Source organism: Pyxicephalus adspersus, chromosome 4 (genome assembly GCF_032062135.1).
Source record: "Pyxicephalus adspersus chromosome 4, UCB_Pads_2.0, whole genome shotgun sequence".
Classification (NCBI taxonomy): Eukaryota; Metazoa; Chordata; class Amphibia; order Anura; family Pyxicephalidae; genus Pyxicephalus; species Pyxicephalus adspersus.
This window is the reverse complement of record NC_092861.1, coordinates 96,235,535-96,250,379: the sequence shown is the minus strand read 5'-3', so window position 1 is coordinate 96,250,379 and position 14,845 is coordinate 96,235,535. Positions and strand designations below refer to the sequence as shown.

Here is a 14,845-nt window from a genome sequence, read left to right as displayed (position 1 = left end):
TTAATCTATAACTCAACTAAATGGCAACTATTCATCGATAGCTAAAAGCGGAGCTTAAAGTGTGTCCTCCTTCACAATGGCAATATATTTGGGTCAGTCGCAATTGGTCATTCAGTGTCTCTGTGAAAAATATGAAATAAAGAGAGTCATTTAGTTGTTGCAATATCACCATCACTATTGGGTCATCTGTGTTGACCTTAAAATGGTATGCTTCCTTCTTGGTCAGCAACACGGATACACCAAGTATCCCTGTTATCTGTGCATTTGGGACAGCAGAGCTCGTGAGAGGCATTGGATGGAAAGGAATTGGCCTGCAAGATCTACCATAAAAACAGGTGATCCAAACATTCTACATGAGCCACTTGTTGATATAAACACTACTATATTCCCACCTCTGCACATGAAACCGGGTCTGATGAAACAGTTCGTTAAAGCTTTGCTAACTGAGGGAGACTGTTTCAGGTACCTCATTTTGGCATTTCCTAGCCTGTCATTAAAAAAAATAAAGGCCGGTGTGTTTGATGGTCCACAGATTCGTCATCTAATCAAAGATGAACATTTCATAAGGACAATGTCAGAAGTCGAAAAGAATGCTTGGTTATCATTCAAAGCCATTGTCAAGGGCATTCTTGGAAACACACGAGCAAATAATTACACAGAAATTGTCCAGAAACTCTTGGGAGAGCTACAAAATGCTTGGTTGCAATATGAGCATCAAGGTGCAGTTTTCTGCATAGCTATCTGTCTAATTTCACGGAAAACATTGGTGCAGTCAGTGATGAGCAAGGCAAACGATTCCACAAAGATTTGAAGGTCATGGAAGGACAATATCAGGGTAGATGGGATGTGCATATGATGGTTGACTATTGATGGAGCACCTGGCGGGATTGTCCTAATACTGAACACTCCAGGAAAAGCTGTAAGCGTGAATTTTTAGCTTAACATCTTACCTGATTAATTTTCAAACGTTTTACTGTAAAAAAAAAGTCAGAGTAACAATAAATCTTTTGTAAAAATCAAAGAAATTTAAACAGAACATTCAAGTTACTATTTCATGGAAGGTACCCTGTATCGTAAAAACTGGATGTGATAGCAAAAAACTGGATTCATCACCCAAAAATTAGCAAAAAAATTCCCCGGTGTAACTAGTAAACTTCCAACTAAAGTCTTGTGATGCTAAACACATGCCTTGTAGATAAACACACACAGACACCGAGGGAAATAAGTATTTGATACCCTGCTGATTTTGTACGTTTGCCGTTTGACAAAGAAATTACCAGTCTATAATTGTAATGGTAGGTTTATTGTAGCTGTGAGAGACAGAATAACAACAAAAGAACTTAGTGTTCAAAAGTCAGAGCTTGATGTGCATTGCAATGAGTGAAATAAGTATTTGATCCCCTACCAACCAGCAAGATTTCAGGCTCCCCGGTGTCCACTGTATGCAGGTAAGAAGCTGAGATTAGGAGCACACTCTGTAAGGGAGTGCTCCTAATCCAAGCTTGTTACAGTACCTGTATAAAAAAAAGACACCTGTCCACAGAAGTAACCAATCAGATTCCAAACTAGCCACCATGGCCAAGACTAAAGAGCTGTCTAAGGATGTCAGGGACAAGATTGTAGACCTACACAACACTGGACTGGGCTACAATACTATCGCCAAGCAGCTTGGTGAGAAGGTGACAGCAGTTGGAGCGATAATTCGCAAATGGAAGAAACACAAAATAACTGTCAATCTCCCTCGGTCTGGGGCTCCATGTAGGATCCCCCATTGTGGAGTTGCAATGATCATGAGAACGGTGATGAAGCCACTCAGAACTACACGGGGTAACTTGACAATGATCTCAGGGCAGCTGGGACCATAGTCACCAAGAAAACAATTGGTAACCCACTGCGCTGTGAACTCCTGAAATCTTAAATAGCACATGTACAGGCAGGCCCGTCTGCAGTTTGCCAGTGAAAATCTGAATGATCCAGAGGAGAACTGGGTGAAAGTGTTGTGGTCAGATGAGACCAAAATTGAGCTCCTTGGCATCAACTCAACTTGCCGTGTTTGGAAGAGGAGGAATGCTGTCAACGACTACAACACCACCATTCCCACTGTCAAACAGGTGGACACATTAAGCTTTGGGGGTTTTTTTTTTTTTTTTTTATTCAAAAGAAGACTCAGCACAGCTACAGAATGAGCGATGGGTAGTCTTTGTCCAGATCCCATTGTAGCTGTGTTCTTCTACCTCTGCCTGGCTCAGCAATCAGCTCTTATCAGCTGAGAATGGAGCAGCCTCTCATTTGTCTGTTTAGATCAGAGCTGCTGATAAGAGCTGGTGGAAGAGGCAGGGCCCACCCACCAAAAATATAAATGATATATTATATATATTTATATTACATACACATACAAATATACACACATACACACACACACAAGCAATCATAAAGGTGGATTTGACAAGATAATCACATTTCTTCCCTATACATGTATTCTATTTTTATTTTTTCTGCCAGTTTGCGCGGACAAAGAATGACCTTGACTACAGGAGGCCTTGAAGCAGACAGCAGCAAATGCTGATTTATTTTACTATGTTTAGCAACAAAAGGTTGCACTTGTTTTCAAAGACTGAAAAGCTCCCATACCACTTAAAATACTAACTGTATTTGGAGAAAAATAAAAAATGTAATGCAAATACAATTTCACCAACTAATTTCAAAGTACATCCTCATGAGTACCCTTGATCAATAATGCCTATAAAAAAGTGTGGGGGTGGGGGCTATCCTCCTATGTCGTGTGACTTGGAATCTGCTCATCTATGTTATTAGCACATAAAGTAGTATCAAACTTGGCCAATCACTAATACCAGTCCTCAGTATTATATTAAACATTGTATTGTACATGTATGGCAGGCTTTATATGATGGCCGATTCTAGGACACTGCATAAACAGAAATTCACAGAAAATATGCTTGAACATCTTTTAGCTGAATCAAGGCAACCGTAATGTGTTATGAGAAAAAGGTTTTGTGCCACAACCCAAAAGATCAACGGAAAGACCACACCTAATAAATTGAAGTATACAAAATATTTAGATGCATTAGTACAATAACCCAAACTAAGAGAAGGGAGCCAACCATGAGACATCAATAAGCCTTGTATAAAATATTTAAATTTTGTAATCTGATCTCTTTTGAAAAACTGCAATTCACTGCATACAGTTCTCTAGTTGGTTATGGCATACAAATGTGTCTAATAGTAATATGACATAATTTTTTGAATAATAAGCAGAAGTCAGTATGTCATGCATGTCCTGAGCATTACTAAAAAAAAACATGCATGGTGAAAGCTAGTATCTAACACTTTCTAGTTTCTTGATGTTTGATAGAGGAGCAATTTAAGGTATTGCAGTTTTGGAAACTGGTAAAACATTTTGTGCAATCTTACAAGCTCAATTTATATTCAGCACTTGTTGAGTTTTTTTATGAAAGAAACTTTATTAGCATCATTATGATCGTTCAACTTGTTGTGCGGATGCCATAGACATGCAAAGTTGAATTTCTGCGTCCATCTGTTTGCTTCTCTTTGTGCATCACTAGTCATCTAAACCCACAGTCAAAGTCAGTAATACTCACAAAACATATATCATAATTATGCTACAAATACAACACAGCAAGAGACGAGAAGAGGGCTGAGGGAAGGACAGAAAGCAAGTCTCTGTTTAGATTTAAAATATGTGCACATCTTCAATTTATTTAATCTGCCAGAACAGCAAGATAATAAAGCCAATTCAATATTTATAAAAACATGCATGAATCTTTCTGTAAATGCAGCGCAATTTCATAGAGTCCTGGCTGACAGCTCTCATCATTTCAAACAGAGGCTAATCTGTTTGAGCAGGACTTGCTAACTCCTCACAACCCCAACGCAGTTAATAAACTGACTGCATATGAAATGACAATAGCCTTTTCACTCTTATATTACTATTGTTTCACTCTCCCAAAAGAACTGATAACCCAGGAACTTCCTGTGTGGTCCGTACTTGAATAAGTAGTTTAGGTTGAATAGAAAAAGTAGTTTAGGTTGAATAGCATGTCTATTTGTGAATTTACCCGATAACTTTCTCCCAGTGTAATAAAGAGTCATTTAGAATTCTGCCAATTTTGGAGCAAAATGAACAAGTACACGGATAAGAATTGTTTGAGTTTTTAAATCATAGTTTTCTAGATACAAATAATTGACAAACTGCTTGGAATGGCTAGGCTGAATCCTACCAGAATATTTTAGAAATTGCCATTTACAGCATAACCATACACAAACACATACACAAATATAAATTATATAATATATATATATTGTATATATATTAAATTGTATAAATTGTATATATATATATATATACACACACACACATATATACATACACACACACACACACACACTATTCTAAGCCATTTTTTCTAGTATCTTTGCTCAAAAATATAACTAGGCACCAATAAAACTGACTACACTGTTGTGAGGAAAGACAGGTCTATGTTTCAAAAGACAGAACCTGACAATTTTCAAGCATACATTTCTTTTAATTCAACAAAGCCACAGGATATGCATGACAGCACTGGCAGTACATCAAGCAGCTGCATCTACATCTCTGAGGAGGAGAATTGGAGGAGGCAGCAAAGAACTGTGAAGCACAAATGAAACAGGTGGATTCAGTCATGTCATCCTTAAGGATGCTTTCCCAAAGGAAGCAGGCTGAATTCCTCTGACATATGCACCTTAGTTAAGTTATAGAGCAGTTACAAGTCCCCAAAAAATAGACTTTTTTCTAAAAAATAACATTTACAAGACTCAATGTTATCTTGCCAAAGGGCTACTTAATTAAAAAAATTTAAGTATTTTAATTGACAGTTACCCAACTAAATTAAAAGGTCCATATCCTGGTCCAGCTGTCCCCAGACATCACATCACTTTATACTCGGGGGAGTACAAAGCAGGACTCCTACCATTCGTCCGACCCTTTCCCTTGTCCACAGAATGAACAGTACTGTCACTGGAAACAAATTAGTTTTTGCAGTGCCAGTTAGTCCATTGCTTTAGTCTACCAACAAATTCCTCAAAATACCTATAGATCACCCCAAGGAATCAACCTAAAAAAGGCTTTAAGTGATTGCTTAGTAAATATGCTGTGCCGCTTCTAAATTTAAAATGCTAAAGGCTGTAATTTGTGGCTACATTTTTTGTACAGTTTTTATTTTGCTATGGGGAAAGAGCGGCAAAGTAAATAAATGCTCCTTCCTTGTTGTAGAGCAAGGTCTGCTTTAAAGCAGTGGTCGCCAACCGGTGGACAATAGAAAAATTACCCTTACCTTCTACTGAACCTGCTAATTATGTCCCCCGTATAGGAACAACTTTTGTTGTGTCCACAGGCTTATGCTACTGTCCCCCAAGGATGATTAGCAAGCAGGTCTGAGCCAGTGATGGGAGAGTGGGTGGGTTCTGGAATCATGACATCACTCTAGGGGAAGTTTGTTGTGGGATATAAAATTCTAAATTTAGTGGTCTGTGAGGCTCAAAGGGTTGGCAACCATTGCTTTAAAGTGTGTAAAATATTCACAATACACTCAGATTTCTTAATAGGACATGTGGTCTTATTTAAAGCAGAACTGAATCCCACGTTAGTCACCTGTCGCCTCGGGAAGTTGCCATCTTCTCTTTTTGTAAATAACTTAATTCCCACGTAGGCGCTTGCTAGTTGATTCATTCCTGGCAGGGGAAGCCAGATTTGCCTGTTTACTGGCAAGCAAAGCTGAAGCTTTTAGGCGGATACCAAGAGGGATCAGGCAGGTAGGAGACATTACTGCAAAAGAGACATTTACCTGTTCCTTTTGGTTGAGGGGGTGGATTCCTAAAAGTGGAATTTAGCTCTGCTTTAATAGGTTTCATACTCTGCAAGTGGAAACAGCAAAAATATAATTTAGATGGAAAATCTCTTCTCTTTTATTTGTATACAGCTTGATGTGTTCGTACAACATGGAGATTGGAGTCATTTAGTGCAAAAAGTCAAGAGTGCATATGCAAAACTGGCATCATTAATGGCTACCCATAGGACAACGAAAGACGAAGCACAGAAGAATGCAGAAGCAACAAGGGTATAGCCGTTTTGTCTGCAGGAGGGCAAAGAGGAAAGTCTGCCACAATAAAACTAAAATGAGAGTCTTTTGAACATACTTTGAGATTATGGCAAAAGTCCCCTTCTTAACACATTTCCACCAAATCGTTTCTCCATGCCACTAAAAACTGTCAACCCATTGAATCTTAAAATTTCTGCAATAAAAAGGATGTACAGGTAGCGAAGCCTGGAGGGGGGGGGGGGGGGGGCTTCCAAAAATGTTCATTCCAAAAACATGCAGTTATGACAATTGGCTTACGCCCAATTTGAACGTAGACTAATAAATACATATGACTATGGCAGAGACATTAGATCATGAGCCCCTTTGAAGGACAGTTAGTGACATGACTATGGATTTGTAAAATGTTGTGTAATTTGTCGGTGCTATATAAATAATTTAATATTAAAACAGCCAAATTTCCTGTTTATGTAAAGGATAAATACTATTCCTAACAATTATTTTAGGTTTCTTCTCATCACACTCGCAAAAAAATACCATAAGAACCTTGGAAAAGCCAGTAGACATGATAACATTAATGGTTGAACGACTCTCGTCTATGAGACAATAAAACAAGTGATTTATGTTGTATGCGATTATTATCTTCAAGTGTTACAAAGTCATGTGATACATGTACTGAGATAGATAACCCACACTACAGCTGGCTGCGCTTTTATTTGACAGGATGACGATAAAAGCACATCCATCTTTCCTCACCTGCAGGTTAAAATTCAGTGAAATTACAAAGGAAATTCAAGAAAATCCAAAGGAAAATATGATCAGAACACAAGCATAGCAGAATTTAAAAAATAATCTAGATCGTTTGAAATCCAAATAAAAGATGTTATATTTTTCAGGAGACATGATTCCTGAAGTTTGGCCAATCTGTAAAGCAGGTTATCAGATAAATATAGTCTCTCTAAAATGTATACACGTTTGGTATTCTGTGTATCACCTAGAGACTGCTATATTGTTGGTGTATTGTTATATACAGACCTATAAATAAATCTGCAAAAGTTTAAAGAAGTGATTTAACAATGAAAATCAGCTTTACTCTGTATAACTATATATCCTAAAACCAGGGCTGTGGAGTCGGAGACAATTTTGGGTACCTGGAGTCAGAATCGATAAAAATGTGCCGACTCCGACTGCTGATAAATTTAAGTTATAATTAAAAAATACTGTAAATTCAAATATCATATTTCACAAACAATAGTCATAATTTAGTACTTATTTTATGTAGGAATAAAGCCCAGTGCATAGTTGTATTTCTACTAGTGTGAAGTTCAGCTGAGCTATTACACAACCTGACATTTAGATTATTGTAATCTGGATTATGTACAATACAAAAATTGTTTTTCAAAAAAAAAAAAAACTTGGGTGTTTCTCTGGAAAGAGAACGTATAAGGAAACCTATAATCAAAGAGGCCAAATGTAAAAAGGAATACCTACAAAAAGGTCTGAAGGAACATTTTGTCTTCAAAAAAATGGATGCATGCACATATCAGTCAATTATTTTTCTTTTAATGTTAGATTTGTTGATGAAAATATTAACGCTAATAACGCGAACCTTGGAAATAAAGGACACCCAGGCACATCACACCTGTGACTATCTTCAGAAGTTAGTGGAGGATGTTCTAGAAGATTTTGAAATTAAAAAGGAACAGATTTTTTGTATTGTGACAGATAATGCTTCTAATATGTTGAGCACAATTGAGAAAATGAATAAAGTAGATGAAGAAAGTGACAGACAGTTATTAAAGGAAGACAGTTATGCAAGCATTGGAAAAAGGGAAAGCGAAGATAATAGTGACATTTTGGATAACATTGTTGAAGAAGCATTTAAGCGTACTACTATTCAACATATGTGTTGTGCTGTTCATACTCTGCAACTTGCAATAAGGATGTAAAGATCGTCATGCAGCTACTCTAATTGGCAAATTGAGGCAAGTAACTGTTGCAGGCAGGGCCCCTAAAACAAATGCCATTTTGAAAAGACGTGCAGGAAAGGGAGCCAATTTTGGACCCAACAACACGCTGGGGAAGCTCTTATTTGATGGTAAAGCGTTTGCTTTAACTAAAAGACTTTCTTGAAGAACTAGACAAAGAAAATATTTTAAAAACTGAAAGCCAGTGAACACAAGAAAAAGCACTGAAAAATCCACTTTCTTTAACCCCTTTACTGGCACCAAGAGTTTGCAATCTGAAGATTTAACACCTGGTAAATTCTTCTTGAAATGGAAGGGCTTGATACATTGCCTGAACAAAAGTGGAGAGTTAATAGCTGATGGCATGGTATCTTCAATGAAGAAAAAAAAAGAATCTCTTGCTGGATAATCCAATCCTTAGCTGCTATTTATGTTGATCCAATGAGCCGAATTTTGTTGAGCGATGACCAGACTGATAGCAAAGCAAAAAAGGCCCTCTTGGATGTAGCAGTTCGCATGAAGGGATTACTACCTGAAACACCACCACTGGATAAGGCTATAAGCACTGGTAACTCAGGATCATCCTATTTGAAATGAAGAATTAGACTTTGATTCCTACCTGGAAATTGCAATGTTGCATATGCGTGAAAGATAAATGACCAGAAAATGTCCAAATAAGGAAATTCCAGCAGGAGTTTTTTAAAGAATTAAAAGAAGTAGAAAAGTATGATGGCTCATCGAAACTGACTGTAGAAGAAGCCATCCTTGTTTATCCCGAGATTATTAGTGATGTGGGTAGAACCATAACAGCAATGCCACCCACCCAAGTCAGTTTAATATATATATTATGTATATAAATTAAACTTGCTTAATTTTAGAGCTTGAATAATTTTATTGTGTGTGTGTGTATATGTGATATATAGAATGAATATGAATATATATATATATATATATATATATATTCCAGCTTTTGTTTTTGTTCATGTAGTTAAGCTTTGTTTTTGTTTTAAAACTACCAAAGAATGTGGTTCATATTTTTAAACTAGTAAAGATCCTGTTCCTGATTTTCATGCACGCTATGCTAATACTTTATAGCCATTTGATAAAAACAATAAATAAAACTTTGTTTTCATTTTTTTTGTCTTTTGATTAAAATGGCCAATAGAGTAGTTCGTTAGCCTCCTAGCCAGTAGTTCTGTGGTTAAATGTCATGTATGTTTCCATTAGCATATCACAAGGTTTTCCCATTTTATCTTCACACTTTTTTAAACTTGTCAAAAAATTATTTTGCATTCAAACTTCACAAAAAACTTAGACCCCCTAATTATTCAAAAATCAATAAATGTATTATAAAATTAAATATAACAATATTTATACAAGAAATATTAAATAAAAATATATAATAATTAAATGATTTATCATTAACCACCTAGCCGTTATGCCCGACCTTCGTACGGGCAAAAATAAATGGCTAGGATGGTTAAGCCCGTATTTTTGTCACAGCCTTACCTGCATGGTCCCGCTGTGCACATCCAGCGTCGTTTTCCTATTCCAGCGTCGTCCTCCGTCCATCGTCGTCCGTCGATCTCCCTCTCCAGCGTCGGGTGCCAGCGGGACCGGTAAGATGCCGGACGGTATCTTGTGTACCGCCGCCCGGCATCTTGTGCTGTGCCGCCCGACCGGCGGAACACAAGATACCGGCCGGCATCTTACCTGGTCCCGCTGATCGTCCCACGTTCTTCTCGTTCCAGCGCCGGATGATCTCTGAAGGGAGAAGCCGTCCGGCGGAGAAAAAAAAAACGGACGGCTCCTCCCTGCGTGCGTGATGACGTCGGCGCGTGTGCGGGAAATTCAAATAGAAACTCATTCATTCATTTTGTATTGGATTCAATACAAACTCCTGTATTCAATCCAATACAAAATAATTCAAATAAATACAAAGTTTGTAATTGGTAAATTCAAACTGTCATTTTGTATTGGATTGAATACAAACTCCCGTATCCAATCCAATACAAAAAATAAAATAAAAGTAAATAACTTGGAAATTCAAATTTATATTTTGTATTTGATTGGATACAAACTTGTGTATCCAATCCAATACAAAATAATATAAAATTAATACAAAGTACATAACTGGTAAATTCAAACGCTCATTTTGTATTGGATTGAATACAAACTCCAGTATCCAATCCAATACAAAAAAATACAAAAAAATAAAATAAAAGTAAATAACTTGCAAATTCAAATTCTTATTTTGTATTGGATACAAACTCCCGTATCCAATCAAATACAAAATAATTCAAAACAAACCCCAATAAATACAGAATCAAAGTTTTAAAAATTGCCAGTTATTCCCTGGATGGCTAGTGTGTAACACTGTGTCTTATCTTACCTTTGCTGATCTTCGCCTTATTTCCTTTAATTTTATTAAAAGTATTTTTTTTTTTTACATGATTGTGTGTTTCAAACATTTTTTATATGCATATTATCTACTAGAACCCCTGTTCGGACATATTTCTGTAAGTTACAGGTCTACAATTTAAAAAAAAAATTTCATGAAAAACAGTGGATCACTTTTGGTACAGAAATCTAGACCTCAGTGTAACGCTCAGGTGGTTAATGCTTTCTCCTCTTAGGTATTTAGGCAAAAATCTCAACATTTTAGTATAATATTTTGAGCAATCCTGCTTGCTTACGGTTAAAAATACACTATTGATGCTTTCTAATAAAGCACACAAATTAATTAGTCTATTTCTTCCTGATACTTCTTTCAATTTAGAGAACATGTTTAGGAACAGGATTAGGAAATGGAGAGTATGGTGGTAAAAATAAGAGTTGGTGTCCCTTACTTTCAACCAAGCTCTTTACCTGGCTAGTTTTATGAAAGGGGACATTATCCATCATGAGGATGGCATGCTGAACACTCTTTTCACTAAAAAGATTCAAAATCTTATCAATAAAATTGAGGAATGCTTCTTGATTAAATGCTCGTGCTTGTGGCTTAAAGTGGAGGGTGCCATTTTTTATTCCTCACACAACAAATTGAATAATTTACTGAATGCAGCCACAACATGCACCTTTGCCCAATAGGGGATCTTCCCCGTTTAGTTCCCATTGAGATGTTAAAACCTACATTATCAAGAAAGTACATGTTTTTTCCATCTTTCTTAGCAATCAGATCAAAGATTTTGTCAGAATAGTTAAGCCTTTCTTGAAGATAGTGGGAATCATTAATTCCTGCAAGGTGCAAAGAAGTTTTTTCTTAATGCCCATTGGAATTTATCAATGCATCCATCTATTGTTGAAATAGATACATTAATTCTAAATTTGGCAAATAATTGATCCTTCATTTCCGAGGCTTATTCCGCAATCTTCGGACAATAACCTGCGTAACTCCTCCTTATGGGCTTCATCCAACTTTGAATTTCTCAGACCTCCTCTTGGTAATTTTTCCAAACTACCTGAAGATTCATAGATCCTAATAATTTTGGTTATGGTTGTACAATTACAACCCAAAACCACTGCTATCTGGAAGGCATCACTTCCATTCAGATAACGGTCTACCACTCTTTGACGTTCTGAATTACTTAATTCTCTGGCCAGAAGGGTAAGTGCAATACTAAAAACAAAGCTAATACCTTTGAAGATAAAAAGATGAATATTATTGTTATTTTAAAACTTAGTATAAATCCCTGAAATAAAGATATTTAATTTTAAAATTATATAAAGTAAACAACATATCTGACAAATCATCAATGTATTTCATATTTTTATTAATGCTTCTTGAAAAAACTTTTATGGTAAAAATATTGTCTTATATTTAACTTTATAATAAATGTATTGATTTATGAAAAATTAGGGAGGTCTAATTTTTTTGTGAAGTTTGCATGTAAAACTTTGAAGATAAAACAAAAATACAGAGGAGTCGGAGGTACCAGAAACTGAGGATTCAGAGTCAAAGGATTTATCTACCGACTCCACAGCCCTGCCTAAAATTACCTTTTATCACCACCCTATCAGCGTGCCAAAGAGTCAGCAGTGTCCGAAATTAAATGCAATTAGTCAATGTAATCCAAGCAAGACAAAGCTATAATAGTCCGTTCTCTAAAGTCCCGTGTCCTACCTTCCCTCCACCACAGTGCTGCAGCCCCAATCATTTGACCAGAGTTTTGATACAGGCTTAACTACTCCCATGGAACCATTTTTTTCCCTCAAGTTTGCAGCTGGAACGAATCGCAACACAGCTAATGGCAACATGTGTGTAATCTGAGAAATTCCTCCTAACTAGGTAAATTAAAAGACTAGAGGTCTAGATGGTAGCGTCATTACCATGCATCCACATTCAACACAATGAAGGGTTAAAACCAACAGGCAGAACTCTAGATCTGCATACTTTATATTAAAGTCTAAGCCTTTGTTTTACCATGATTGAAAAGCAAAATGTAGGCAAAAGCCAGCGTCCAAGTTCTCTGCACTTTATTTCTTGAAGGCAAACCTGAACAAATTGTCAAAATGCAGACGTTCACATGCCATTGCTGCATACTAAAGCGGAACTGAACGCATATTCCCTCGCCTCCAATCTTCCTCATACATTTTGACTGGCCAGGCAGGAAGTATGTAGCATCTGCACATCAGTTCATTAATTCATGGAACCAAGGTATGCTAGGATCACACACTGAACTGGGCATGTGTAGCACGGTGAACATTTTAAAAAAGATTGCCTACAGGCAAGTTTGTATTTTTGCAGAGGGGACAGCAACACATCCCAGTATTGTACACTGAGCTGCACATGCTCAGTTCAACATTTTCTTAAAATAAGGCTGCATTCAGGCAGGCAAGTGTGATTTATCACAAGAGACAGCCTGTCTTTTTCTCCCATAAAGACCTGCCTGATCACAATTTTATTTTTGCAGAGCTATAGTTTTGTTTTATTGACAATAAGGTCCCCACAACAAGGCAGTTTTTCATCATGTCAGACTATATATCCCAGTATGCTGTGCCCCAGTCATACTCTGAACATAAAAGTTACCATTTCAAGCAGACCATTGTCACCACTGGTCTAAAATAATACAATGAGTGGGTAAAGGTATATCTGGCTCAACATAGGAAGGAAAGCAAGGTGGAGCACAAATACACATTTAATAGGTTTTAGCTTGTTTTTTTATCATCGCAAACTACTAAAATTACATTGCTACAGAAGACCTTTATTCAAGTACAGAATTTTTTTTATCAGTATGCAAATAGTAACATCAGGCATCTCATTACAATTTTCTCTACAACTGTGATACTGACAAAACCACCATCTGATCTGGTATGAACTGTACTGGAGAGGCATGCAGCAACAGTGTACATGATAAATGCAGCAGATTCTGCATTGTTTTTGCAGGTGTACATTACACTGGCAGAAAGAGGTAATAGTGTTTAACATTAGCATCGTCCTTCTTTACTTACAGGATTTAACAGTTTGTTGTGAAATGTATTCATAATGTAAAGAGATAAAAATGGTGCATGGCTCATACATGCCTTCCAGTCATGAGGCAAGTTGCACAATAACCTATTTTAGGATAAACTGTCATGTCTGAGATATCAGCATGCCCAAAGTTTTATTCCATTTTTCATTATAAACAAACTCTTATCTGCACTAAGAAGCTGTTTCGTCTAATGGGATCGTAAAGGAAAAATCAAACTTTATTTCCAAAATAAAAAAATTAAAAGTAAAACTACAGCATTCTGCTTGCCTAAATCTTTCTATTTAAAGGGAAAAATATTACAGTAGTATTGCGGTTTTACTGTTGGAACAGCACTGAGTTCAGATGGTATCCATCGTACATGAAATTTCATGAATGCATAAATCTCTTCTAATGTTAAAAAAAAAAAATCTGCATGGTATGAACGGCTCGCATATATTGCCATCTGTAAATATTTGTGCTGCTGGCTCAAGAAGAAATAAAAAAAAAATCCTTAAGCAACAAAGTGTGTCCAAAAACAGCTAAAATGCTAGCACAGAAGAAAAGACCAAAACAAATTACAAAAAACACCTTTCTCTAAATGAAAAATGGGGACTGCCAATGTAGACATGCTTCTGAGAAATCTAGCCGTCCTTATACTGACCTGCAGACTCCAAACCTTTTGCTAACCTAGAATATTGTATCTGAAAAGTAAAGAGTTCATAGAGACATGCTTGTTTTAGGTTAGCAACATTTATATTTCCATATATGGAAAGAAAAGATAATACGGCAGCCAGGGAAGCAGCCAAGCAACCACTGGGGAAACAAACAGTTGATTCCAGAGGAAGGCAAAAAAACCTTGTTTAATTTGCTACAAAAAGGGGGGGGGTTATTCCTTCCTGGTCCCGTGAGGCACTCAGATGTTCCCTGGTTCAAGTCTCTGTAGTCTTATTTACTTATTTTTTATTACCCAGTTATATTCTGTGCTTCTAGAAAAGCATCCAGCTTTTTCCTTAAGGAATCTATAGTATATTCTGAAACTACTTCCTGAGGAAGCCGATTCCACATTTTCACAGACCTTACTGTGAAGAATCCCCTCCTTATCCCGAGCTTAAAGCATACCTTAAATCAGATTTTTTACTTTACCTAAAAGGGTGAACATTCCTTTTATTTAAAGTAAAAAATAGTTTTTGAGTTTTTTTTTTTTTTTTTTTAAGTGCAACACCCATCCAAAAAAAAAGGGGGGCAGTGCTGCACCCCCTTAACTCAAATTTTTGAACTGAGTGCAGAGCCTCCCGAGATCTACATCATGTATCCT

General features: G+C 36.6%; 1 protein-coding gene and 1 long non-coding RNA gene across 10 annotated transcripts in view; one reads left to right on the top strand and one right to left on the bottom strand.

The window, feature by feature from the left end:
* QKI (QKI, KH domain containing RNA binding) overlaps positions 1-14,845 on the bottom strand; it is a 126,406-nt gene that overhangs the window by 98,350 nt on the left and 13,211 nt on the right. The window lies entirely within an intron of this gene.
* On the top strand, positions 9,599-10,053 carry LOC140329040 (uncharacterized). The gene is made up of 2 exons (XR_011920393.1): positions 9,599-9,714; positions 9,871-10,053. It is a non-coding gene; the product is annotated as an uncharacterized lncRNA (long non-coding RNA).